The sequence below is a fragment of the Lygodium microphyllum genome, chromosome 12 (genome assembly GCF_053477565.2).
Source record: "Lygodium microphyllum isolate KBCC chromosome 12, Lygodium_microphyllum_v1.1.10, whole genome shotgun sequence".
Classification (NCBI taxonomy): Eukaryota; Viridiplantae; Streptophyta; class Polypodiopsida; order Schizaeales; family Lygodiaceae; genus Lygodium; species Lygodium microphyllum.
Genome location: NC_141146.1, coordinates 41544241 through 41571002, shown reverse-complemented (window position 1 = coordinate 41571002; position 26762 = coordinate 41544241).

The window sequence follows — 26762 nt, the reverse complement described above, 5'->3', positions numbered from 1 at the left end:
ACTAGCGTCAGACCCGAGCGAACTACTTTACGCAGAAATGCCAGGTCCGAAGCGGATTCACGCTACACTTGGTTCAAGGAGAATGGGAAACGAGAGGGATGCAAAGCTCAACCTCTCTGCCATAAGGCATAGTCCCATTCCGTTCCCCTAAAACAGCGTAAATCGGGTAAGATGTAACTCTAGGTCATCGTTCTCGTTATTCTTTTTGATGATGATGATCATTCCGCTGTTCCTCGAGATTTTTGAGAAAAGTTCCCGGCTAACCGGGACCACCCAACCGTAGGATGGACCCATGGCCCATCCTCTGCACTTTCCTCGGTTTGTTTTAGTTATGTAATTATCTAACACATTAATTTGACATATAACAATCAGCTTCTTTAATTAATCTTGTTAAGCACTGGTTCCTTCACGTAATCTTATCACGTGACATATAAAAACAATATCAAGCAAGTTCTTTTAACATCTCATCATTTTATCTTTGAATTACAAGAAGTTCCGCCCGTAGGCTTGTCCAAAATCTGCCCGAAGGCTAACCATAATCTCTAGGGATCACTATTCCAAGCTTCGGCCCGTCAACTAGTATGCGGGCCTCGAGATCCAATCCCGAGTCACGTTAGTCTCTTGTGCAGGACCCGGAAGGCGAGGGATTTACGGCCAGAGCCCCCCTGGCACCCAAGCGTCCTCCTACTCCAAGTAGAGCTTAACGGAAAGACCTCTCGTGGCGGGTTCGGTCCACGTTCCCGGCACGGTCAACAACCCCCTTGGTTAGGATTAGGCAGGCAGTCGGGGGTAACTGAAGCTGCCTCTCCCTTCAGGCCTTTAACCTGAAGTATAGGTACTTTTTTTAATTTGTAATTCATAATTCAAACAGAGCCCTAAAAATCTCTCGCAAGCACAAACATTTCCATTAATCAACCTAGTTGTATGGCAAACTACTAAGGAAGTGTTCTTTCCTTTTTTCCTTGTGAATCAATCACCAAATGATTTCATACATGTTGTGCAAGTCCTGCGATGGAATAATCTGTTTAGATTCTTTAAGCTGATGTATGTCAGGCCTAGGGTTTCTTCATTTAGGGACAAACCATAGTTTCTTATCTTTATGAAATTATTGTCCTTACGGTAAGGAAAGTAGTCAAGTGTTAGGGTATGAATGTTTCTATGTTTAGATTGGTTCGGTTGGCTTGTGGAAGGTAATCTTACTTGTCTTGTCACGGTTTTACTATCCTTGTGACAATTAACTTTCCCAATCAATACAGTTTAATTTGGCATATAGCATAATGCCAAGATGATACAAAGGCGACAATACTCCTTGGGACAAAAGGCCTAGCTGAGAAATTAGTGTATACACACTTTATTAGTCCCAAGTTCTCAAATAGCAGGGGAAAAGTGTTAATAGAGTGTCATCCAACAATTCCCCATTACATTTTCTTTCCAAATGAGTTCGTATATCTAATTTTTATACTTGTTAATTCCTAACATTTAACTTCTTTTTTTTTTAAAGATGAACTCGTGCCAAATAACAACAGTTGTCTTGCTAAGATGTGCAACTAGCAAAGATAACTCCCTAGTAATTTTAAGCATCGAAAGAAACCTTTCATGAATTTAGCCATTTTACCATGATTTGTTGCGAAAAGAATAAGACTAATGGTGCAAGATATGATTTCTACACTTATAGTAAATGGTTAATCTTGCCTATAATTTTATAATGCTTGATGCAATTTGAAGAAAGCTAATTTGTATACATTGTCATTCATAAGCTAACTCCTTCGTTAAAAAATAACTCGAACAAATATATCCTATCCTTAACAATTTTTCTTTGCATGATCGACTTAAAACCGAATTGACACCAAGAAGAAAAACCTGGCTTTGAGGTGAGATATCCACATGGATACCGGGATATGACTCTCCCACAGCTACACCTTGGACTTTCTTTGGCGGCATCGTAGTTCGAATGTGAGATAGCCTTTTCCTTTTTCTTCTTGGAATTCCACCGTCTTCTCCTTCCTTATCTTTTACACGGCTATTTCTCCCTTACGGAATACCATACGAGGCCATGATGAAGAATTGGATTTTTAAAACATGGGAGTGTGTGGTCATCACTGGCTTGTTTAATAAAACTAAGAACACGAAGCTTAATTAAGAGAGCACTTGCACAAGAAGATCTAAAAAGTGAGTGAAGGAATTAATGTAAGAGAATGGAAGTCTGCAAGGTAGCCTAAGGACAAAGTAGACCTAGGGGTGTGACTTGAATAGTCTAAAGAGCTATGAGGAGGGGAAAAGGGTAAGGGCTTAGGGGGGAAAATTAAAACCGGGAGGGGAAACAAGGGGGCTTAGGGGGGAAAATTTAAACCCGGAGGGTAATAAGGACTTTGGGGGGATTAAAATCGGGAGGGGAAAAAAACAAGGCTTAGGGGGGAAATTATACCGGGAGGGGGGGGGAACAAGGCCTTAGGGGGGGAATTAAAAACCCGGGAAGGGGGGGGAACAAGGCCTTAAGGGGGTTTAAAAATCCCGGGAGGGGGGGAAACAAAGGGGGTTGAAAGAAGAACATAAGGGGCGGTGAAAGGGGGCTAAGAAGGTTCTTTTAGAAGCTTCCCCCCAGGAAGCTTCTAAAGCTTCCACGTGGGGGGAAAAGCTTATTCAGCAGATCGGCGGGACTGGACGAACTACAGCAGTCGATGGCGATGGTGGAGGGCAGATGTCGGCGTGGCAGTGGCGATTCGTCTTCCTCCCTTCAGCTCGGAGTTATGGCGGCGCTCGGCTCTTCTCTCACGGCCCAGCCTCGCGTACAGCGGCCCCCTCCCCTCGTTTAAATAGTGGAGGGAGGGGGATCTTTCCTCATGGCATGTTGGCTCGCATGTCCTCCCTCCCTCCACAGGCTCCACCAAGGAGCTTACAGCTCCTTCTATTTCCCTCCCCCTCTAGCTCGTCAGTCGGCTGGAAGGATAAGGGGGGAAATTTTAAAAAAAAATTCCGTAAGTCCCATTTTTTTTTTCCACGCGGAATATTACAATTATGAAGATACATTTAATCTAGTTGCTAGGATGGAAACTGTTAGATGCATGATTGCCTTGCTAGTAGCTAAAGGTTGGATTTTGCAGCAAATGGATGTTAAGAATGCCTTCTTGCATAGTGAATTGCAAGAAGAGGTGTATATGGAGTAGTCAGGAGGTTATGAGGATTTAGAACATCCCACATATCTGTGAAGGTTAAGGAAGGTGCTTTATGGCCTAAACCAAGCACCTAGAGCATGGTCTAACAAGATCAGAGAGTATCTTGTCAATATTTTCTTTTGTATTTTTGATGTTGATCACTCACTTTATGTGAGAAGGGAAGATGCAAGTATGGTCATCATAGTCATTTATGTGATTGACTTGATTATTGCAGGGGACAGTGGCAATGGGATTGTTGAAGGGATTCTTGAAGAAGAAGTTTGAGATGAAGGATTTGGGTGAGCTAAGATACATTCTTGGTATTGAGTTGATCTGATGATGGTATATGGCTATCCCAAAGGTAGTGTAGCTTGGATATGTTATCCAAGTATGGTATGACAACATGTAAGCCTATTTCAATACCATTGGAGAAAAATGTGGAGTGTTGACATTGGGGATGAGATAGAAGGCCCTACTATGTTCAGGAGGATAGTATGGATTCTAAGCTACATGACTATCAAAAGGCCATACTTGAGCTATATTGTTGGCCTTGTCAATTAGTTTATGCAGATGCCTAAAAAGCCTCATTTGGATACAGTTAGATGCATATTGAGGTATGTGAAGTCTACTTTACATTATGTACTCTTTTATGAGGCAGATAAGGATGTACAAGTGTTTGGATACACAAATGCAGATTGGGCTAGTATAATGTCAAACAGAACATCTACTAGTGGATTCATGTTTTCCCTTGGTAGTGCAGTAGTTACATGGAGCAGCGAAAAGCAACCTACAGTTGCTTTATTGAGCATAGAGGCTGAATATAGAGGTGCTGCTATGGCAACATGTGAGGTGGTATGGGTGCAAAAGTTATTAGGTGATTTGAATATGCAGGGAGATGGCCCAACTTTTATTCAGTGTGACAACATTAGTAGCATATAGCTAGCTAGGAACCCATTGTTTCACATTAGGACAAAACACATTGAGGTGCACTGCCACTTTATGAGAGAGAAGATACTTGTAGGAAATATTAACTTGGTATATGTCATCACACAAGATTAGATAGTTGACATTTTCACAAAGGCATTGGGTATAGATAAGCTTCCAAAACTTTGAAGCTTTCTTGGAGTTGCAAAGATAGAGTTGAGCTTGAGGGGGAGTGTTGAGATGGAAAGCTCAACATGTGCGGACATTGATGATGGACCACCTAGCTAGATGGGTTTGCACATCTACGCTTAGCACATTGGTGGTCATTATGATACTCACATGGCCACTGACTTATCTTATATTATATTTAGTTTGTTAATCCTACCTACAACTCGCATAGATATAGCACCAGCTGACTAGCGTAGTCAGTTATGCACTATTTGACTTAGTAGGCCACTTTCCTTTATGCTATATCTTATCTATACTTTGTGTACATTGTATTGTGTGTGGAAGAAGAAGAAAAAACCAGCAAGAAAACATTTTTGCCTCCATCTCTCTTCTTGTGTTCTTGAGTGAGCTTCCTCTTGTGTATACAATGTGTGTTTGGCACAACAGCTCAAGTAAGTCCCTCCACCACGTCATTGTTGACAACTTTCCATGTCAATGTGAGGGTCTTTATAAAAATCTAGTAGAATAAAATCGACTAGGCATCAAGGTGCACTAGGGTGCTCTCCCATGGCACTACAAGGAAGGCATCGAGGAATAGGTGGTACACCCACCTATTGACAACCTTTTTATACTCTTGGAGCACAAGGGGGACCTTGATGAGGTGAAGGATGGATGATAGCACGGTTGTTGTTGGTAAGAGATAAGCAATCAGAGAGAGATGACAAATGTGGTAGTTCTTCAAGAACACAAAGGGCTGAGAATAGAAATCACAATGAAGAGAAATGCAGTGAAAATTTTACTTTTAAGGGGGTTGGATGCATGGCAAGCGGGGGGTTTGAATTTTACCAATGCCATGTCAATACATATGACCATAAGTAATAATGAGTACATTGCACCTTTTGATGCATCATACCACTATTTGTAATAGGAATTGGGTACTAATATGATGAAGGAAAATTAATAAAAGGACCATGGAAAATGGTATCAGAATCAATTTCAATCTGGATTTCAGTGATCAATAGGAATTCAACATTCGATTTGGAGATCTTGGAGATGCATGCAAACATTGTTGCTTTTATGTAAGGATTGCACTTTGGAGTGAGCAAGAAGGGGAGCACTAGTTCATGTACATACTAGTGCAACAATTGGAATCCATTGGCAGAGTGAGGAAGGAGGTTTTCCTATAAATTAGTAAGGTAAAAATAATTAACTACAATTGTATGGAAAATCTAAAAGAGATGACTCCATCTTATCTTCAATTTCCTTGGAAGCTTCCAAGTTCAAAAGACTAGCATTGCTTGTCCTCAACCAAAGGGCTACTTCTTGAAAGAGGTGGTCCACTTAGAATTTCTACCTAAATTGGACTTTGGATAAGAGGTAAAAACTCCAAATCTCATCCTTGTCTAACTCTATCGAATTCTCTAGCTGGAAGCGTAGTAATTTCTTAATGAAGGAGATGATATTTGGTAATCGAGAGACTAGAAACTATAAATTTGAGAGGCATAATTTCTTCCATATTGAATGCCAACTTATAAGGAGTGAGGCCTATGGCCACCTTAAAGGATGTGCCATAAGCCCATAGTGCTATTGGGAGCTTGGCATCCTAATCTTTCCTATGATGCTCCACTATCTTTGTAAGCTGTCATATGCTTGATGACCTTATTTACAAAATGACTTCCTTGATCACTTACCAATTCTACCAAACAACCATAGCAAGTGAATATATCTTTGAAGAGGCACTTTACTACTGCCTGTGTGCCATCAAAATATACTTTTTTTGGGTGTAGGATGCCACAATTTTGATAGGAATAACAAAGTTTGGTCTATGAAAGGGTTTGTGTGGCAAGTTCCAGTGAAGGGCTAATTGATCTCAGGATGGAGATTGACCAAGCCATTGGCATGCAACACACTTGTCGACAAATTTTCAGACATCTCTGTACATGGTAGGCCACCATAGTCTTTTTTGTTGAATTTTTGGATTGTAATATCTAATGTGAAGTGGACTCCAACAATACCCTAATGTGCTTCTTCCATGATCACATATTTCTCCATAAGGAGAACAACACATTGGAGCACTTTGGATAGTGTTTTGTGGGGTAATAGTAGTCTAGATAGGATTCAAAACTCTGGCTCCAAAGAGCTAATCATTTGCACTAGTTCATGAGAATATGGTCCAAGACTTTTCCTGAGTCTAGAAAGACCACATTAATTCCTTATACCATGGCCAAGGAGGATTGGGTGAGTCAAGTTCTAGATGTTCAACTATTGTGTGAATCAGTTGGGAGTTTGGAAAGTCATCATCTACTCCGAGTGAGGCTTCTCTTAAATCAAGCTAGAAAAGGAAGTCTACAATCACATGTTGTGCCCCAAGTCTATGCACAACCTTGAAATCAAATTCTTAGAGTGAGAGAATCCATCGAGCTAGTCTTCTTGTGAGAATTTGCTATTTGACCAAGTAGACTAGAGCAAAGTGATCCACATGGAAGACAAAGGAATGGTCAAGTAGAAAATGGTAGAATTTCTACATGTAATAGATCATTTTGAGCCATTTCCTTTTTGTTACAAAATACTTTTTCTTAGTAGTTGAGATTTGTTTGCTGGCATAGAAAATGGGCCAAATCCAACCATTGTATCTTCTTGTATAAATACACTACCTATGGCCATATTTGAGGCATCCATAAAGACATGAAAAGGCTTTGTCTAATCTTTCAGGATCAAGATTGTGGCCTTGCCTTCCTGTAACCTATATAGATTGTTATTTTCTTGTCTTTCTTAGGGACAATAACAATGGGTGAGACCCACTCTATCCAATGTACGGTGGAATTGAAGCTAAGTCGTACGAGTTGGTCAAATTAACTAGCTTTTCCATGTGGGGACTAATGTGATATCTCTACATGGGGATTGACACATCATCCAATATGAGGAGAATAAGGTGCTGGTAAAATTGGAAATCTAGTCCCTTCATTTTTAAAGTAACCTAAAGCAAAGATGTCTTTGAATTTTGTTAGGAGGGCGACCAACTAATCTCAAAAGTCAAAACTCTAATCTTTACTAGTTCTATTTCCTCTAGACCAAGGTAGAGTGTGGTGCGAGCATCCTTTATGACTCTTGTTACCTTTTTATTTGTGCTTCAAAATCTCTCTCCTATCTGAACATTCTAATTTGGCTATGGCCATAGCTTGAGCAGCTTCCACTTTGGAGTCTAGATTCTAAATTTTTATATCAATAGGGTTCCAAACCTGTGTTGAGACTGACTCCTAGGGAGGGTAAAATGGGGAGTGTGGATCCAAGTAGTATTGATTGATGTGTAGAACATCAGTCAATCATCCAACCTAGATCTCTTGGTTGACTATTTCCAATCATCCAACCTAGATCTCTTGGGTGACATGGGGTCAACTAAGATGCCATAGTAGTTCAAGAGATATTTACAGCTTTCACACATCTATCATGTGCTATCTTAGACTACCTTGGTGCTTTTAAGATACTAGCTTGATAGTGAAACTCATATTTAGTTTTCCTTTGCCTCCTTTGAAGGTGAACTTATGTAAACTAGCTTTACAAGTTGAGGACAAATGATACAAAGTTTTAAGGTGCAAGGGTTGTAGGAATGTGGCTTAAGAATATTCAAACGTGAAATTTTTTAGAGTGTGCAATGAGGTTGAAAGACTAGATACTTAAGGTATTATGAAAAAAATAAAATTATATGGTGTGTGATAGAATGCACATAAATGAGGCTTAAAGGGTAGGAAGGGGTGCTTCAAGTGATCAAGGGCTAGTAAGATGGGATGAAGTGGTGATGATGATGATCGTAGTGGTAATAACTTTGGGACTCCTTTTTGGGGGTAAAGGCGCCTCTGCCTAGCTGCCTGTGTATTACTACACTGATAGTCACCGCCACTACACACTGCAGGTGGCGAGTGCCCATCACCGCCACTTTATTCTTTATTATTTTAGTGACAGTTTGAATAAAGGAAGGCCCAGTCACACATTGTGATGGTTGGAGTTCCCATTTCTTGTCTCTCTCTTTCTTGCTCTTGCTCTCCCGCCATAGCTCTCGAGTGCAAGCTTCGATCATTCTCACCTTTCAACTGGTATCAGAGCATGGCTTCCCAACTCTTGAGCTTGGCTCGCGGCATTCTCAGCTTCCCATTGACTTCCCACTTGCATTGGGTCGGTCCCCTTCCCGGTAGCCATAGCTCATTCTCTTGAGCTCATGTCACTCCCCGGCTTCCCGAGCTTCTTCCCGGCCTATTGAGGCACCATCAGGGCATTGACATTAAGGTATTACTTCATTATTTTAAAGTTTTATTTCAATCCATAGGTCTAGGAAAACAGGGCAGCCACCATTGAAGCTTCCAACCTTCGTATCTCTTTGCCCCTGGTTATGGGTTGCTAGAGACTTGTTCCCAGGCCCCTTTGGCTCATGTTTGAGCCCTCCAACCACTCCAAATCTGCCATGTGGACCAGTAAGACTAGTAGCAATCCCACATAGATTTGTGCCTGTTTTTTGGATAGCCACACAGTCAACCACTTTAGCTCCAGCTCTAGCTTGGCATTTAGCACTTGTTCGGGCTACATTCCGGGCTTTTTGCACATGTATTGATACTTTGTTCAAAGTTGAGAGAGAGAGAGATAGGGAAACTCCATTTTCTTGAGCCTTCATGCTCTCAAGGTCATTCCTTCATGTTCCACACACTAAACTGAAAAGCACACACAATTCAAAGATAAAGTGACCTAGTGTAAGTGTAGACTAGACAGACTAACTCTAGTCAGCCGACTACTAACCCGACTTATTTAATGTAGTCAAATGTAGACAGCTGCACACACTAGCTGTCATAGATGTCGGTCATAGATAAAGACACACTGACGGTGACCCCTCAAGCTCAAAAACAAAACTCAAATCATCTGCATCACTCCAAGTAGCTATCTAAAGTGAATGAACTTATCTCTACCAAGTGATTTGGTAAAGATGTCTGCTACCTGGTCTTTAGTCTTCACATGCTCCAAGTCAATCTGATCTGCTAAAACCATTTCCCTGATGAAATGGTAGTGAACCTCAATGTGTTTTGATCTTGCATGATAAACAGGATTGCTTGCTAACATAACACTGCTCAAATTGTCACAGTACAGCTTGACTTTGCTATCCAAGTGTATTCCCAAGTCATTCAGCAACTTCTGTAAACCACTTAGCTTCACATGCTGCTAAGGCCGCACCACGATACTCTGCTTCCGTATTAGACAATGCAACTGTAGGCTGCTTCTTACTCTGCCAATTGATCATGCTAGTACCCAATCCAAATGCATAGCTGCTGGTTGACCTCCTATCATACGTGCAACCAGCCCAGTCAGCATCACTGTACCCCTTCAAGTCAAGGGGTTTCCTATATGCATAAAACAACCCATGATCTATGGTACTCTTTACATATCTCAGAATTCTCCTGACTGCATCCAAGTGTGGTTTGCGAGGCTTCTGCATGAACTGACTGATCAGCCCCAAAGCATAACTCAAGTCAGGTCTAGTGATCGTGAGATAGATCAAGCTGCCTACCATTTGTTTGTACATAGTAACATTCTCAATCTCTGTCCCAACATCAATCTGCAGCTTGACATTCTGCTCCAAAGGCATATCCATAGGCTTGCAATCAGCCATACCATATTTCTATAACATGTCATGAGCATACTGCTTCTATAGCAGCCATATGCCTTGAGGTGTAGAGACAACCTCAATCCCCAAAAAATATTTCAGCTCTCCAAGGTCCTTGACCTTAAACTCAGCCTGTAGACATGTCTTTATTTTAGCAATCCCATTTTCATCATCTCCTATAATGATTAAGTCATCAACATAGACAACTAGGAAAACATAGCCACTATCTGTCTTCTTCACAAATAGACTATGATCAGCATTACCCAATCGAAAACCATGTTGCTACAAATAACTGCTTATGTGAGCATTCCATGCTCGGGTGCCTGTTTCAGCCCATATAGTGCCTTTTTCAGCTGACATACATGTGCTGGAAATTCTGGATGTACATAGCCTTTAGGCTGTTCCATGTAAACCTCTTTCTGTAATTCTCCATTGAGAAATGCATTCTTTACGTCCATCTACCATAGTTTCCAGCCTCTAGCTGTTGCCAAAGCAATCATAGTTCTAACTGTAGCCATCTTTGCTACAGAGCTGAAAGTCTCCTCATAATCAAGACCATACTGCTGTGCATACCCTTTTGCAACCAGCCTGGCCTTATATCTTTCCAATGATCCATCTGATTTACATTTTACCTTATACACCCACTTGCATCCAATAGGTGTTTTGCCCTCAGGCAACTGTACCAAATCCCATGTACCATTTTCAGCCAAAGCTGAATATTCCTCATCCATAGCAGCACGCCAATTCTCATCTGCAACTGCCTCATCAAACTTACTTGGTTCTCTAAAACCTGTTACTTTTGTCATATAAGCATAATGATGGGCTGAATATCCAGTGTAAGTATACCTGTCAACAGGTCGTTTGACCCTCTCTGATCTCCTGAGCTGTGGCTCACTGTGAGCTTGCCTCTCATGAGGCGGCACATAACGGCTCTACCTAGCACCTGCCCCTCTCTGATCTCCTGAGCTGTGGCTCACTGTGAGCTTGCCTCTCATGAGGCGGCACATAACGGCTCTGCCTAGCACCTGGCGTCATAACAGACGGAATCCCCAATTCATTGTCTAAGCTGTCACTGCTAGATGAATCATAACCTGCAGTGAGTGGACCTGTTACATCTTCAAAAACCTTTTCTTTTCCCTTATCTGTTCTCCCCCTCACTAACATTTCCGTGTCAGTGGATGCAGTAGTGCGACTATGTAATCGTCCTATCCAAGGACTCACTATAGATGATACATCACCTGTCTGACCACTCATGGAAGTACTCTCGGCAGGAGTATTTTCAGCATGACTCATACTGGGTGAGCCATCATTAGGCACTGCAACAGGATTCCCATACCAGGATGCTAACTCATCAAATACCACATCTCTACTTATGGGTGTCTCATGCGTAGAAGGTACATAACACTTATAAGATTTCTGTTCCTGTGCATATCCTATAAACACACTTTTCAATGCCTTAGGATCCAATTTCTTCCTCTTCTCATCTGGTATATGCACATATGCAATGCTTCCAAATACCTTCAAGTGTAAAATATCAAGTTTATGACCATACAGCCGTTCATATGGAGTGACATCATGAATCCCTACTATAGGGGTTCGATTCAGCACATAGACAGCAGTCACCACTGCTTCAGCCCAATAACCATTTGGCAGACATTTTTCATTCAGCATAGCTCTAGCTGACTCCATCAAAACCCTGTTTTTCCTCTCTGCAACACCGTTTTGCTGCGGTGTATAACTACATGTGAGCTATCTTCTGATCCCATGTTTAGCAAGATACATGTCAAAGTAGTTTGAGACATATTCACCTCCTCCATCTGATCTCAAGCATGATATGTAATAGCCCAATTCATTTTCAGCATGTTTCTTGAAGTCTTTGAATACATCAAACACATCATCCTTATGCTTCAAAATATAAAGCCAAGTGTACCTGCTGAAATCATCAATAAATGAGACATAATACCGTGCACCACCAAAAGAAGCATTATGTGAAGGACCCCAGACATCAGAGTGCACCAACTGTAAAGGCCTAGTGCTGTTTTTTACATGTCTCATGAAAGGAAACCGTGCCTGCTTCCCAAACTGACATGCAGGGCATACATGACCAAAATCATTATACTTGAATTTAGGTAATCCAAGTACTATTTCTTTCTGCTACATAGATTTCAGCTTTTGTACATTGACATGTCCAATCCACTTGTGTCAAATCTCTACATCTCGAATGGCACTCTCATCATGAGCAAACATAGCTGCCTTGAGTCCCGGAATGGTCGCATCCAATGTAAACATCATGCCATCCCTTCTGCCCTTGGCAATTAACTTGCAGCCATATCCATACTCCTCAATGAAACACCCATCTTTGTTGAACCTCACTTGCAAATTCTGTTCTGCCATTTGACCCACAGAGAACAGATTCTTTGTTATGGTTGGTACATATAATACATCATGTAGGCCTTTCTTCTTGCCATCGGGAATCATAAGAGGAACAATCCCTTTATGCTTTATGTCATGTTGGGTGTCATCGCCAGTACATACATGACCATGTGTACCTGCAACCATCTCATCAAGCCACTCTCCATGCGGTGTCATGTGGTTTGACGCTCCAGAGTCAATGTACCATTTGTCATCTCTATCATGTCTCGATGCATTTTTAGATACATGCTGCATGGCAAAGAGTCTATCAACTGGCTCATCATGAGCACCACTGGAAGATGCATAGTGCCCATGTTGTCTGCCCTTTGCCTTCATATCTCCCTGCTTCTTGTAACAATCCTTTGCAATATGTCCATACTCGCCACAATAATGGCAGTCCTTGTCCCTGTTGGACTGATCAGATGACTGCCATGAACCAGATCCACTGTCAAGATTGTGGGAGAGAAGGAAGGAGTCTCACTTGTAGCTTTCTTGCTTGCACAATGGGGGAATACACACACAGGTGGAGGCTGAAAATAGTTTTCCTCTTCTTAGTTGTGTAAGCCAAAAGAACACTAGTACATAGAAATAGAAGAACCCTATATATAGGTCTCAAACCAAACTCAATTAACTAAGGTGGCATACTAACTGAGCCACGAACTAGAGTAGATAAGGATAGCTTTCATCTAGCTATTATTCATGGGCGGTGTACCAACCCCATCTATAGCTAATAAGTCGGTGACATAAATGCACAATGGTCACCCTGGCATATCACGAGTGGAGCTGGATATCTCAATACTCCCCCTCGAGCTCAATCCCAATTCTTGCACACCAAGCAAATCTCTGAACTTGCGTAGCTTCTCTGCGCCCAATGCCTTCGTGAATATGTCAGCTACGTAATCCTCTGTGCTGACATAAACTAGATCAATAAGACCTAGTAAAACCCTCTCCCGCACATAGTGATAATGCACCTCAATGTGCTTTGTTCTAGCATGACAGACTGGGTTATTTGCCAAGTGTATACTGCTCATGTTGTCACAATAAATGACAACTAGCCCATCTGTAGGCTGATGCATATCATAAAGTAGCTTATGCAACCAAGCTACCTCACATGCAGACATTGCTGCGCCCCTGTACTCAGCCTCTATGCTTGACAAGGCAACTGCAGGTTGTTTCTTGCTGCTCCAAGTGACTGAAACACTCCCAAAAGAGAACATATATCCACTAGTAGATCGTCTATTAGAAATACTACCAGCCCAATCAGCATCAGTGTATCCATACAACTGTATCTGAACCCCAGACTCATAAAGTAGTCCATACTGCAATGTGGACTTCACATACCTAAGTATGCGTCTAGCCGCATCCAAATGCGGTTTCCTTAGAGCCTGCATAAACTGACTTACCAATCCAACAACATAGCTCAAATCTGGCCTGGTAATAGTCATATAAATCAAACTTCCTACTATGCATCTGTATATAGTAGGGTCTTCCAGAAGCTCACCTGCATCTGCGCTCAGCTTCACATTCTGCTCCAAAGGAACTGAAATAGGCTTATAGCATGTCATCCCATATTTGGACAGCATGTCCAATCCATACTGCCTCTACAAGAGCCGTATCCCACTTGGTGATCTAATCACCTCAATGCCCAAGAAATAACGCAGCTCTCCCAAATCCTTCATCTCAAACTTCTGCTTCAATAGCATTTTCACATGAAGGATATCTTCATCACTGTCACCTGTCATAATCAAATCATCAACATAAATGACAAGTAGCATAATACCTTTCTCTATTTTTCTCACATAAAGTGAAAAATATACCTTGGAAATCTGAAAGCCAATAGTGACAAGATATTGTCCTATCTTGTCAGACCATGCTCTAGGTGCTTGCTTCAAGCCATACAAGGCTTTCTTCAACCTGTAAACAAACTCAGGATGAACAGCATGCACATAACCTGGTGGCTGCTCCATATAGACCTCTTCTTGCAAATCACCATGCAAGAAGGCATTCTTTACATCCATCTGATGTAAAGACCATTCCTTTGATGCAGCCATAGCAATGACTACTCTTATAGTTTCCATCCTTGCAACCGGACTGAATGTTTCTTTATAATCAATGCCATATGTTTGTGCATACCCCTTGACTACTAATCTTGCCTTGTATCTATTCACAGAACCATTTGCATTGTGTTTCACCTTATAAAACCACTTACAACCAATTGCATTCTTATCTTTAGGCAAAGGTACAAATTCCCATGTAGCATTTGCTTCCAAGGCATCCATTTCTTCATCCATGGCTTTCTCCTATTTTTCTTTTCCCATGGCTTGCTCAAAAGAAGTGGGTTCTGGTTCCTGTATCACTTTGACCATATATGCATAGTGAATGGCTATAAATCCATCATATTTCAGCCTATCCACAGGATACCTAGCTCTGGTAGACCTATGCAAAGTAGGTTCACTCCCAGGTGCTATCCAAACATCCCTGGTCTTTCTTACTCCAGGTGTAACAATAGAAGGAATACCCAACTCATCATCAATGCTCTGTTCTGAGCCACTAGATTCACCATCCACATAAGAGTGACCTGCATTCACATTGAGGGCTCAAATGATGAACGGGTTGCCTCTTACCCATCCAACCTCCAATCCTCACTAAAAGAACTAAAGAGGGGCACCACCTAGCCAAAGGGAGGATGGGCTAGGATATCCCTATTCTCAAAGAGAATCAAGAGAGCCAAGTCACAAATTTACAAGAGAGAATATATGTGCTAGACACCACATTGGAATATAAGAGAGATAGATGAGAGGAGAGGGAGACGAGGAGAAGAGGTAGAAGAAGCTTGCCATTATGCTACATGGAATGAGAAGATGAGAAGAGAGGGAGATAATAGGAGAAGAGGTAGAGGAAGCTTGCCATTATACTACATAATAAAAGAACTTACTCATAGCTTACCTCAAAGAGATGAGGATATTCTAGAGTGCTCTCATGGACTTGTCATTGTCCTCCCTTCCCCCCCTTCATTCTCCATGGGCTCTTTATATAGCCTCCATGAAGGATTAGATTAATCTAATCTTCTTGATTAACATAATCCTAGATTATGTATGGCATCTTTGAAAATATGGAGAGTAGTGGATGGGACAAGTCCCCACCTTGGTCATCATGCAAGAAGCCAATGGTGGTGGTAGACAAAATAGAGAAATGGAGCTAGATTACAAGAGGTGGGTGCCCAAAGCACATTATTATAATATATTTACAAGAAGGATAGAGTGAAAAGTTGGTGTGGTGAAAGAGAGAAGAAAATTGCATATAGCCAGCAGTCTGCGCCTTCGTAACTTCAAATCCGTGAGGAATTTGAAAAAAGTTTATTCTGCAACTTTGTAGACCAGGTCGAAACCGATCGGGCTACGCGAGAATTTTCTTAAAATTTGCTTTTTCTTGGGAGTTATTGAGATTATAAAAACCGGCTTCTAAAAGTTGCTTTGACTTTAGTCCCCCATATGTATATAAATACATATAAGCATGTGACAAAAGGGGTCCATGCTTGTAAGCTTTTGTGCAAGATCCAAATGACACCATGATGTGGATATTGACTTGTGTGCAAGGGTGAGGTGTCCTCTAATGATGGTGATAGATTCCAAATCTTAGTGATGCAGACGGAGCCCATGTGTAGTTGGAGGCTAGTCCTTTGAAAAATCTATGCATTCACTCAACTCCTAGGTGTAATCCATTTTCATCTTCACTAAGATAACCATCCCTTTTACCCTTTACATTGACATGCCTTCTAAGAACTTGTTCCCCCCATTTGCTAGAGTTATCATAATCGAGAAGCAATGTAGTATACCTAGTGCTTGAAGAGTAAACCCAGAGTGATATGGTAGGCTCTTGATAGGGGCTTTGGCCAAAATTTTGTGGTAGTAATCCGGGTTGTAAAAAACCCGGATCATTAGCCCTCCCCTTAGGCTAGAGGTATTCATGCCTCTAGCTTGATAATGATGGTCCAATAGAGCAAGGAGGACTGCACCCCCTCATCGGTGGCTCTTCATTGAATGACTGCTCCAAAGTGTTCATATTTCTTTGAAAATAAGGCTTCAGTCGCCATCCATTTACCCTTGTCTTGTGAACCTTCCCATCCATGTCACCTAGCTTATAGCTGCCATTTGGATATCTCCTTATGACCATGAATGGCCCTTCCCACTTGAACACAAGTTTAGCATCCTTTCTGTTATCAAAGCGGTTATCATAGCGTAGCACAAGTGATCCTTCCCTTATGTGTTTGCTAGCCAGCTTCTTATTAAAGGTCTTCCTCCTCTCTTTAGCCTGCATGGAATAGTGTTGGACTGCTGCTTCTCTATCTAACTCCAGCCTCTCTAGATCCAAGATCCTTTCCTCTAACTTCTTATCTTGATTCTTCTCTTGACTGGCTACTAAAACACGCAAACTAGCCAGTTCCACCTCTATAGGAAGCAAAGCTTCTTGGCCATAGACGAGGTGAAATGGAGTATAGCCAAGCGAGGTTCTAAATGAAGTCCTGTAGGCCCAAAGAGCTGCATTCAATTTTTTATCCCAGTGCTTGGGGTACATGTGTACTTGCTTGGTAATTATCTTACAAATCAGCCCATTTACTTTTTCGACCAAACCATTACACTGTGGGTAGTAGGGAGTAGAATGCCTGTGCTTGATTTTTAGCCTTTCCATTAGCTCCCCTACTAGGTTTGCCCTAAAACCAGGACCCTGATCAGAGATAATTTCCAAAGGTGTACCAAACCTGCAACAAATATTTTCAAACACAAATTTTCCCACTTCTTGGGCTGTGATCCTACTAGTTGTGCAAGTCGGTTGAAAGCTTCATCCACCTTCCCTAGATGTAGAGCCTTAGAACTATAAATACAAAAATCATCAATAAAGACCCTGATGGATTTCCCAAAATATGGTTGGAAGACATAATTCATGAATCGTTGGAAGGTAGCTGGGGCATTTGTTAATCCAAATCGCATTACTTTGTAAGCAAAACAACCCCAAGGTGTAATGAAGGTGGTCTTCTGTTGATCCTCCTCAGCTATTCGGATCTGGAAATAACCTGAATACCCATCACAAACAGTGTATCTCTCATGCCCGGCCACCTCGTTAAGTATTTCATCCTGAAAGGGAAGAGGAAAGTGATCTCTCTTTGTTGCAGCATTTAGCGGCTTGTAGTCCACACAAATCCTCCATTTTCCATTCTTCTTGGGTATCACCACCACAGGTGAAACCCACTCTGAATCCCCTATTGGATAGATGAAGCCTACCTTTAAAAGTCGTTGCACCTCAGTGAGTAGAGCGTTTTGTTGAACTACTCCCAATCGTCGTAGTCGCTGCACTACTGGCCGTGCTCCCTCTTTTAGATTAATGTGATGTTGTACTGCTGTCACAGCTGTGATGTGCTCATAATCAGAAATAAAAAGTGCAGAGTGTTTTATCACCACTTCCATGTATGCTGCCTTCTCCTCAACTGATAGATCCTTAGCCAACATTTTTTCTAACCCCTCCTTCTCGACCTTTGGAAGCTGCTGCGGAATTTCACTACTAGAAGGCCCTTTTAATGTAATCCCCATCACTTCTAGAGAGCTTTCTTCCTCCTCATTAGAAGACTCTCCCTCTGTCATAGATGACCAATCCTCGCTGGAACTCCATTCATCAGCGGTGGTTTCTAACACAAGATCCTCCTGTCGGCCCTCCTTCATGTTGTAGATAGTGCTCTTCCATTTTTTATGCAGCCCCTTTTGTGGCCTTAGCTCTAAAGCCCCTGTCTCCCAATCTTGTCTGGCTTTCATTCCCATTAGCCATGGTCGCCCAAGGATGAGCAGATAGCCGTCCCCCTTCACTGGCATCACATACATGTCAAGCTCCAATTGCACTCCACACACCTTTACCTTGACTTTCTTTATAACTCCCAAACAATTTACTACTACATTGTTAGCCATTTTAGCCCCAAATTTAGTAGTTTCATTTACCTCTAATCCCAGACGATGCATCAACTTTTCCATCATGACACAAATCTCTGCACCTCCATCCACATATGTCTTTGACACTCTCTGCCCATTGATTTCGGCTTCCACTAGAGGCACAATATCTTTTATCTTTCTAGCCTGGATTGCATTCACATGTCTATTCTTCATGGGTCTAATGCTTACCATCTTTGACCATTGTCGCCGCACTGTTGGAGATAGATGTAGTAATTGTGGCCATGAAATTTTCGGCCCTTGATTCCTCACATCAACAAGCAAATTATAAGCTCTAGTACCTTTAACCAAGGGAAAATCATCTGGCTCAATGTGTCGGCGTGAGCGAGCCCTCCTCTTTTTACTGTTGCGTGTCTTTGCAGCCACTGATGACTCTGCCTCCTCTTCCATATTTTCAACCTCCTTTGGTGGTGTAGGCTCCATCTTCTCAATTCTCCGGGCTTTCTTCACCGGCATTGCTTCAACCTCTACTAATTTGGCATTCCCTTTGACATCACTCTCATCTAAACTAATTATCCTAACATCATGATTTTCTGGTAGTTGGACAGGCAAGGGCGGCACCTCTGCAAGTGGTCGAGGATGCTGGAGAACTTGAACCGGTTGGAGGCCTTGGATTCGGTGGAACAAACCTTTCCCTAGGGGGTGTCACTTGTTGTCCCCTCCTTCTTGGTTGGAACCCATTTCCTGGAAAACGCCTAGGATGAGGGAAAAAGTACATACCATGGCCAGTCTCCCCACAATTATAGCAAACATACTCTCTTTCTTGTCTTCTTGGACCTCGATTGCTTTCATTTATGAGGGGAGGGGGTCGTACTCCTTGCACCAAATTTAACGAAAGGCTTTCAAGTTGATTAGTAATGCATTGTAGGAGCTCTTGCTGTGGTATCTCCGATTCAGGTGGAGCCTCTGCTATTTCTCTAGGCCTTGGCATGGTTGGTAAAACCTGTATGGGCTCAACTCCCCCCTTCAATTGGGCTTAATACTTCAATTTTCTATCTTTCTCCCTCGCATAAGTGACTGATTCTTCATAGGATGTGGGAAACTTTCCTTTGACCTTATCCCTTAGTAGAGGATGGAGTCCGGCCAGAAAACAATCTTTCTTAAGGCAATCAGGTACTCTTTCTCCCTCGGCTAAGGAGGTTGTCCATTTATCCCACAATTTTATAAACATGCATTCATAGGCTTGGTACTCCCCTGCTATAGTTTGACGAAGATCTAAGAGTTGTCTCCAAATATCTTCAGGTGGCTCTATATCTTGGTACTTGTGCATGAATGCGGTCTTGAGATCCTCCCAATTACCCTTTGTAGCCTCTGAGAGAGCTTGATACCACACTCGAGCATCACCCTTTAGAACTAAAGGAAAGGCCCGTACTTTGGTTGCTTCATCATCCCAGCCTGTGACTAGAAATGCCATTTCGAAGTCATCCAAAAAGTCCAGAGATTTCTCCCCTTTGTGCCCAAAAAAACTTGGAAAAGCCATGATAGGAAGATGTTGATCTAGCTCAATACAAAATAAAGATGAACACGTCTAGGCCCAAGTCATATCTTATTAAGGGTAGAATAAATGGATTTACAGATGCATTAATCTCAGCAAGACGATGAGGGCCCAATAAGACCCTTATAACATTTTGAAACCTGAGCTTTGTGCTAACAATTATATGCACGGTTTGTCTAGCAAGTGGACGGATAGGTCCGTACAAGTCCCTATGGTTCATGGGGTACACTTAGAGTAGAATGAATATGTGTACATTAAAGGAGATGTTATAATCCAAAATAGGGAGTATTATGGGATCAGGAGACAACAAGATCTCTCTCAACCTCTCGGCTCCAAAATAGAAGACCAACCTTTGCTGAAAATGTATCTTTCTACTAATGCACACATCCACCCGAATGTTTTGAACCGATTGAAAGTTGTAGAAAGTAGGAGTAGTCATTTATGCATTAACTACAAATTTACACTACAAACTTTCATGAAGCGTGTCGTTGAAGCTATGGCCTCTTAGATCCCACCATTCGAGAGATGCGAAGGATTTGCTCACTACTGATTAGCGTAGCTTTTGTGTGACCATCATCAGCCTTGTAAAGTTCATAGGCTTCGATAGCTATCTTTTCAATTACTTTGAGTCTTCTTGCTAGTAGTAGTTGAAGCGCATCACCATATGTAGCCTCTCGCCAATACCGCACACCATTGATGTGTAACTCACCCTCCAAAAACTTGTTGATCCCCGAATTTGAAAGCGCCTTCACCACTTGAAGACGAAGCTCCGTAGGGAGTGTCTTTACACTAGACACCAAGCACTCAACACAATGCCTTGACCTAGAGACTTGATGAGAGCAAGATTTCTCATGAATCAAAGAAGGGTGTATGTAATTAACTTGCTTTACCCGCATACGTGCCGTTTGTCGATAAAGATCCTTCTTCTCTTGAGCTTCTTTTGGAGACCATAGCGGTACTCTTGAGCGGTGAATCCCTTGAATAGGGTTTGATGAAGATTCCTCCTTAGTGATTTCTTGACAAACACTCGTTGAAGAAGAGGACAACTCCTTAGATGTTTCTTTCTTCATGGAAGTTGTAGAGCATAGCTTGAGAACTCCTCAGTGGGGGCACAAAAAATGAGGGCTGAAATGATGAATGGGTTGCCTCTTACCCATCCAACCTCCAATCCTCACTAAGAGAACTAAAGAGGGGCACCACCTAGCCAAAGGGAGGATGGGCTAGGACATCCCTATTCTCAAAGAGAATCAAGAGAGCCAAGTCACAAATTTACAAGAGAGAATATATGTGCTAGACACCACATTGGAATATAAGAGAGAGAGATGAGAGGAGAGGGAGACAAGAGGAGAAGAGGTAGAAGAAGCTTGCCATTATGCTACATGGAATGAGAAGATGAGAAGAGAGGGAGATAATAGGAGAAGAAGTAGAGGAAGCTTGCCATTATACTACATAATAAAAGAACTTACTCATAGCTTACCTCAAAGAGATGAGGATATTGTAGAGTGCTCTCATGGACTTGTCATTGTCCTCCCTTCTCCCCCTTCATTCTCCATGGGCTCTTTATATAGCCTCCATGAGGGATTAGATTAATCTAATCTTCTTGATTAACATAATCCTAGATGATGTATGGTATCTTTGAAAATATGGAGAGTAGTGGATGGGACAAGTCCCCACCTTGGTCATCATGCAAGAAGCCAAGGGTGGTGGTAGACAAAATAGAGAAATGGAGCTAGATTACAAGAGGTGGGTGCCCAAAGCACATTATTATAATATATTTACAAGAAGGATAGAGTGAAAAGTTGGTGTGGTGAAAGAGAGAAGAAAATTGCATGTAGCTAGCAGTGTGCGCCTTCGTAACTTCAAATCCGTGAGGAATTTGAAAAAAGTTTCTTCTGCAACTTTGTAGACCAGGTCAAAACCGATCGGGCTTCGTGAGAATTTTCTTGAAATTCGCTTTTTCTTGGGAGTTATTGAGATTATAAAAACCGGCTTCTAAAAGTTGTTTTGACTTTAGTCCCCCATATGTATATAAATACATATAAGCATGTGACAAAAGGGGTCCATTCTTGTAAGCTTTTGTGCAAGATCCAAATGACACCATGATGTGGATATTGACTTGTGTGCAAGGGTGAGGTGTCCTCTAATGATGGTGATAGATTCCAAATCTTAGTGATGTAGACGGAGCCCATGTATAGTTGGAGGCTAGTCCTTTGAAAAATCTATGCATTCACTCAACTCCTAGGTGTAATCCATTTTCATCTTCACTAAGATAACCATCCCTTTTACCCTTTACATTGACATGCCTTCTAAGAACTTGTTCCCCCCATTTGCTAGAGTTATCGTAATCGAGAAGCAATGTAGCATACCTAGTGCTTGAAGAGTAAACCCAGAGTGATATGGTAGGCTCTTGATAGGGGCTTTGGCCAAAATTTTGTGGTAGTAATCCGGGTTGTAAAAAACCCGGATCAACATCAAACATGGGATGATCTACCTTCTCTTTTCCTTTTCGTGATACCTGCATACCACTATCTGCATTGCTTTGAGAAGATTCTTCTGATCTCAATCTGCCTGTCCATGGTGAATAATGTGAACCATTGCTAGAGGACGCTCCAGGTCCACTAATATCTTGTGACTGCTGCTGTGAATTATGTGCAGCATTACCATTTTGTGCATCTACATTATCAATCACATTTACTGGTTTATACCAGCTACTCATCTCATCAAAAACAATATCTCTGCTCACTGTAAACTTACGAGTAGAAGCGTTATAGCATCTATACCCTTTTTGTTGCAGAGAGTAACCAATAAAGATGCACTTCTTAGCTTTTGGATCCAACTTGGATCTCAACTCATCTGGCACATGAACATAGGCAATGCAACAAAAAATTTTCAAATGAGAAATATCTGGTTTCCTACCAGTAATAGCTTTCCTCTGCAGTTATGCCATGTATTGCTGCAGTGGGAGTCCTGTTCATTATGTAGACTGTTGTAGCAACTGCCTCAGCCCAGTAAAAATCTGGCAAGTCTTTTTCGTTGAGCATGGCACGAGATACCTCTCCAATATGCTTGTTTTTTCTTTCTGCAATTCCATTTTGTTGTGGGGTATGACTGCATGAATATTGCTGCTTTATGCCATGCTCCTGCAGGAACCTTGCAAACTCATTTGAGAGGTACTCTCCCCCTCTATCTGACCTTAGGCATTTTATTTGCACGCCTGTTTCTTTTTCAACCATAGCTTTAAGAGTTTTGAAATGTCCAAAAACTTCACTTTTCTTTTTCATAAAATACACTCAAACTTTTCTGCTATAGTCATCAATAAAAGTGACAAAATAATGATAGCCTCCAAGAGATGCAGCTTTAGTAGTCCACACATCAGAGTGGATTAATTCCAATGGCTTCTTACTCTCTTGAACATGTCTAGGAAATGGTTTCCTTGCCTGTTTTCCAAATTGACAGGTTTCACATACCTTATACATTTCTGCAACCTTGAATTTAGGCAATCCTGCAACAATATTTTGGGCTTGTATTGATTTAAGTCACTGTACATTAACATGACCAATGCATTTATGCCAGATATCAATATCTGCAACTACACCGGTCCCATTGCAAACATTGCTGCACTCAATTCAGGCATGTCTACATCCAACGTAAACATTCTGCCCTTCTTCTTTCCTTTTGCTATCAAGCGACCTTTATTTTTCATATCCTCAACAAAGCATCCATGAGAATTAAATCTGACCTACAAGCTCTGCTCAACCATTTGACCAACAGAAACCAGGTTCTTGGTGATATTCGGGACATGAAATACATCCGACAGGTATTTCTTTTTCCCATCCTGCATAGACAAAGGAATTTTTCCAACCTACACAATAGGATGTGTAGTATCATCACCAGTCTCCACAAATCCTGGTTTTTCCATTTTCCTTGCATCCTGCATCCATTCTGCATAACCTGTCATGTGGTTTGATGCACCTAAGTCAACATACCACACATCGTTTCTTTCTTTTGCACTTGTCACAGAATTGGTCATGTGCTGCACCATAAATAAATATGCACCACCATTTCTCTGCTCCTCAGAAATTAGAAGAGCAATCAACTCCTCAAAATCAGAAAATCCTTCACGGACAAAAATGGATCTTCGAAACTGTGCATAATCCTTTCCTAGACCATTCAAGGTCACAGAAGCTAAATCATCATCTTCCACTGGTGACCCAATGGAAGCAAGTGCATCTGTAATCTTCTTCACCTTCATGTGGTAGTCATTGATGCTCATACTTTCTCTTTGCACACTGTGCAACTCTTGCTTGAGCTGCATTTTCCTGGCTTGCGTATTTGTGCTATACATTTTTGACAAAGTATCCCATGCCTCCTTTGGCGTACTTGCATCTTGAATATGCACAATCATAGAGTCTGAAATGCTGATAGACAGCCAGTACATAACTTTCCTGGCTCTCTCATGCCATGCTTTAAATGCCTGCATTTGCTGTTGATTGGGAACATCAGGAAGAGTTGGCTCTTCTTCATTTCCTGCAACAAATTCCCAATATCCTTTTTCCATAAGGAAATTCGTCATTCTAAACTTCCATGCTTGAAAGTTGTTCTTGTGAAGCTTTTCTGTGACAATCTATGAAAGAGAATCAGACGCCATTACAGAACACTGCAAAAAATACTGTCACTGCAAAGAACACAGCTTCAACCTCACAAGGGCAAATCTATAAACCTGACGAAAGTGGTATTTGACCACATAGTCACTTCCTAGTGACAATTTTGCATCAACAGGCAACAAGGATGATTCTGTAACTCCCGATGTCTCTGCGCACAGGCATACGATGCAATTTCTATAGTAACTTTTCACCGACCTGTAGAACAGTGGTCGCACAGCATAAAACAGGGCCTTTTCTTGAGTGCGTGCAGAAAACTTCTGCCTCCAAAACAGGCCCCAAAATGGCCTCAAATAAAAAAAAACAGAGTAACCGCGAAGGGCGTCTCAATCTGAGACAATGCTTTCTTGCACTTTCCGGCTGTGCTACCTGCAGAGACTTGCTCCCAAAACAGAAAAATGAAAGCAACACTGGTCCTCTTGCCAGAACACCACAAACTTGGTTTGCTTTCTTGAGCTCCTTACCATGAACAAGGCTTTGATACCATATCAAGATTGTGGGAGAGAAGGAAGGAGTCTCACTTGTAGCTTTCTTGCTTGCACAATGGGGGAATACACACACAGGTGGAGGCTGAAAACAGTTTTTCTCTTCTTAGTTATGTAAGCCAAAAGAACACTAGTACATAGAAATAGAAGAACCCTTTATATGGGTCTCAAACCAAACTCAACTAACTAAGGTGGCATATTAACTGAGCCACGAACTAGAGTAGATAAGGATAGCTATCATCTAGCTATTATTCATGGGCGGTGTACCAACCGCATCTGCCAACTGACAAGTCGGTGACATAAATGCACAACGGTCACCCTGGCATATCACGAGGGGAGCGTGATATCTCAACACTCCCCCTCGAGCTCAATCCCAATTCTTGCACACCAAGCAGGTCTCTGAACTTGCGCAGTGTCTCTACTCTGAGATGCACTAGAACCTGTATTCAAACCAAGTTTGACTTCCTCATGCAGTAACAAAGCAACTAGCTCTTCCCAGCTAGGGGGCTCTTCTCTGACAGAAATGGAAGTGTCAAAAGCTTTGTACTCTTTGCCTAAGCCATTCAAGGCAACAACAATCATATCATCTTCTGATACACTTGAGCCAATAGTAGCAAGTTGATCAGCTATGGTCTTAATATCCGTGGTATATGCCTGGATGCTCTTGCCATTCCTAGACATGTTGTTGAACTGCTGTTTCAACTGGATCTTCCTTGCATGTGTCATGGTTCCATAATTTTTCATCAGTATGTCCCAAGCATCCTTCGGAGTCTCACATCCAGTGATTTGAATTACCATAGCATCAGATATACATAAAGAAAACCAATGGAGCACCTTGCATGCTCTTTCATTCCATAGCCTGTAGGCTCTTTTCTGTTCATTTGTTGGATTGTGTGCAGGCAACTCAAGAGCAACTTCATCTCCTGTACATAGATCCCAATAACCTCTGCCAACCAGAAAGTTTTTCATTCTGAATTTCCATAATGCAAAGTTCTTGTGATCCAACTTCTCTCCAACTATCTGAGTGATATTGTCAGTCCCATGTGCATTAGCCATGATGTAATAGACTATCTATCAAGTGCCTAACTCCCTGCAGACCAATAAGTATGACTGTCCGTAATAGTTTATGACAGTTTTCTGCACTAAATTGCAGAAAAAAACAGGGTATTTCAGCCCACTGACACCCCAAAACAACCCACAAACAAGTGGTCTCAACTGTAGATATAACTGTCAATACATAAGCTGTGTGTTTGCTTCAACTTAAGCTTCTGTAACCTCACTACCAGGGTACATACATGCAGTCTGAAAATTGTAAACTGTGAGTAACCAGTAGCAATTTCAAGTCCAAAACTGAGTGGTAATCATGTCATACATGTTCCAAAATCTCCCAGGTAGCTGCTAGTACATTTGGCAGTCAAGACATGAGCATAGAGGCACAGAACAGTGCATAACCAACACATATAAGTGTCAACAAATTTAGTTGCAGGTTACAGTCAACCAAAATTCAGCATAACAAGCTCCAAACCGCTTCAAAGTGTCTTCAAACCAAATCATACATTTGCTCCAGTATGACAAGGTCAATGCATGACTATGTAGTGACCATAGACTGTCTATCTCTAATGAGCAAAGTCATACATTACTTCTGCAATTTGTACTCAGCCAACAAGACAAGATTGCATTTGCTTCAGCTCCAAAAATTTCAGCATTCAGTAGCACTTAATGCTTTTCTCAACCCATGAACATTCTGACATACACATGTCAGTGCATATATCTCATAGATTTCACCAAATGTCACACTATGCTTCAGTAAAGAACAAATGCTTGCTGT